Genomic DNA, 2829 nt, shown 5'->3' on the forward strand with positions numbered 1-2829 from the left:
AAGGAGGATTTAACTTGCTTGTGCATCATTCTTCAATAAAACAGAACAATTAATATTTCCTTCTGCCACACTTTGCTTTAGTTTCCCAAGGCCATGCTGGTCTCCCCTGTTGTACAGAGTATAGAGAAGCTCAGATCTTGGTGTTCACAGCAGCAGTGGGTGACAATCACAGAATCATGCAGAATCATAGAATGGCCAGGGTTGGAAGGGACCTCGAGGGTCATGAATCTCCAACCCCCTTGCCACATGCAGGGCCACCAACCTCCATATCTAATACTAGACCAGGCTGCCCAGGGCCCCATCCAATCTGGGTTTAAACACCTCCAGGACGGGGATCCACAACCTCTCCAGGCAGCTTGTTCCAGCACCTCATCACTCTCATAGTAAAAAACTTCCCTCTGACATCCAACCTAAATCTTCCCTCCTTCAACTTCAAACCATTTCCCCTTGTCCTGCTGTTATCTACCCTTGTAAAGAGCTGACTCCCCTCCTTGTTTATAGGCTCCCTTTAGGTACTGGAAGGAGTATGTACAATCTTCTGAACATCAAGAAAAACCCATGGCTGAGACAGAGAAGACAAACACCATTCCAAGATACATCCCTGAATGTTGCTTTTGATCCAGATTTCAATCTTCCCCCTTCTGCTATGCTGACATTTTCCCCACGATGCCGAATACAGAAAATCTCCCTCCAAATAAACTGTAATTTGCAAGCACAAGAGAGAGTACAGAATCAGAGAAATAGCAAAAAATCCTTACCACCTGGAACAAGAAGAGCAGACTGGATAACACTATAGCTGCCAGTGCCAGTGTCTACCAGTTCCAAGGATGACTGGTGGGGTGAAAGCTTGGAAGAGCAGCTTTGTGCAAAGGACAGTAATGAGCACATGGTCCCAAAGGCAGATGCTCTGTTCCATGGGCCTCTGCTTTTTCATGGCAACTCTTTTCATCATACTTTCCGTTTGTAAGAAGTTCTGTAGAAATGATTGCTCTCCAAGTTACTTACAAGAAAGAAATTACTTCATCAAAACAGAACATGCTCAGCAGACTTGGAAGGGCCCATGCCCGTCACCTTCTGTTATTTGCCTTATGTGATCAATTGTGCCTTGGACGTATGTGAGCTTACAGTGGTCATCTCTGGTGGACTTTTTTCAACATTGCCCTTCCAGTTTCACTTTATCCTGTTACACACAAAACCATTACCATTTTACAAGGTGTGGTGTTTTCTTTAAGCTCTTCTCTGGTATCGGTGGGTGGACAGTGATATTTTGGGGCAGATGGCTGCAGTGTTAGGGGATACAAAAGTTCTGCGGTGATTCTATAATGGGTGCTATCATTTCACCATACTGTTCCTGCGCCGCTCTGCAGAGCATTCACGTAAATTAGATTTTAGCAAAGGTTAATTGTTCCCATTACCCATTGTTTCCTATTGTGGGTTTGCCTTGAAACCTTTGACGTTCTCTTCATTGTACCTCTCGCTGTGCAAATTTCCTTGTTTTGTTCTGTTTCTCAAAGTAATTTTTAGATGATTATTGTGTAGTTACAGAATTAGAGTAATAACATCTAATTGTACATCTGAAGCAAAACCATGTAATTGTGGGAGACTACGTTCAATTTAAAGGAAGAAAACCTCTCTGCCAGGGTTTCTCATGGTTTGCACAGTGCATTTGCCAAACAGCATCGCTTCGACTGCATCTAACCTGTAATTAGCATGTACAATTGCATTATTTCAGGATGTAACAGTAGCTACTGTACTAAATACAGCATCTATAAACTCAAATGATGTATCAGCATTTAGTAGTTCTTCCAAAGGAAGAAGGGCCATCATGTCAGTGGGCTTTACCTAGAACAGATTTCCTGGATGAACACACTTTGCTCTCCTGCTGATTGCCCATAAGCAGCCAACAGGGAAGAAAGGCCATGCAGATTTGGATCAGTTGAAAACTGGGCATTAAAATCACACTTTTTGTTTTTGCTGGTTTTTTTGTTCGTTTTTTTAAGTCTGATCATGCTACCCAAGGATTTAAAAATAAAAATAATTTGAGCATGATTGAATGCTGAGATCTTTGTGTACGAGGAAATCTTGGACACATAACAGGGGTTTTTGCAAACTCTTACATGGCGTTCTACGAATGCAACTCTCTTCTTTTTCTATGCTTTTCTTAAAAAGATATCTCTTGCCCCTTAAGGGTCAAATGTTATTTGGAAAGCATCTTAATACATCATTGATGATACAAATGAAAATACATTCCAATTCAGTTTTACAGACACACAGATAAACCTGATCTTCAACACGGGCCTTGAGTAGATAAACTGAGATGTTCTGAGTGACGAATTACTGAAATGAAACATCCCAATCCAGCAAGGGTTTCCAGTTAAATCAGTGGGAGTCAGAAGCATTAAATCATACAAAGCAGACTCTATTGATTATTAATCTCTATTAATCTTTCACAGGAAATTGTATTAAAAGTCCTGAGAGCAAGACTGCTAGCTTTAGGCACAATGATTTGTGAGTGACGTTGCACATGGATCCAGCACAAAATGCCCAAAGTTCTCAGAAGATGCATCCATATAACTGACAGCAATAACTACCTCAGCATCCCTGCTAAGTATTTACTTTCTTTCCTAAAGCTCTTTATTGAAAAAAGATTATTAAAAGTAGACACAGAAAATTAAAAAGAAAACGAATCAGCCAGTGGATCTGTTTCTACACTGATTTATACCTGTACTCCACTACTTTCACAATTGGCTTAGCATCCTGAGAGATGTAGCTCAGTAAGTAAGAGTGGGAGGGAGCTCATGGGCCAGTCCCATATAGTTTAAAAAAAAA

At 40.9% G+C, this 2829-nt stretch overlaps 1 protein-coding gene across 1 annotated transcript in view; it reads left to right on the forward strand.

Annotated features, from left to right (window-relative positions):
• TGFBR2 (transforming growth factor beta receptor 2) overlaps positions 1-2829 on the forward strand; it is a 72600-nt gene extending 69771 nt beyond the window's left edge. Inside the window, exon 9 of the transcript XR_002116150.2 lies at positions 502-2829. The gene's annotated coding sequence lies outside the window, so the exon portion shown is untranslated. The remainder of the gene's footprint in view (positions 1-501) is intronic.

Source organism: Meleagris gallopavo, chromosome 6 (assembly GCF_000146605.3).
Source record: "Meleagris gallopavo isolate NT-WF06-2002-E0010 breed Aviagen turkey brand Nicholas breeding stock chromosome 6, Turkey_5.1, whole genome shotgun sequence".
NCBI lineage: Eukaryota > Metazoa > Chordata > Aves > Galliformes > Phasianidae > Meleagris > Meleagris gallopavo.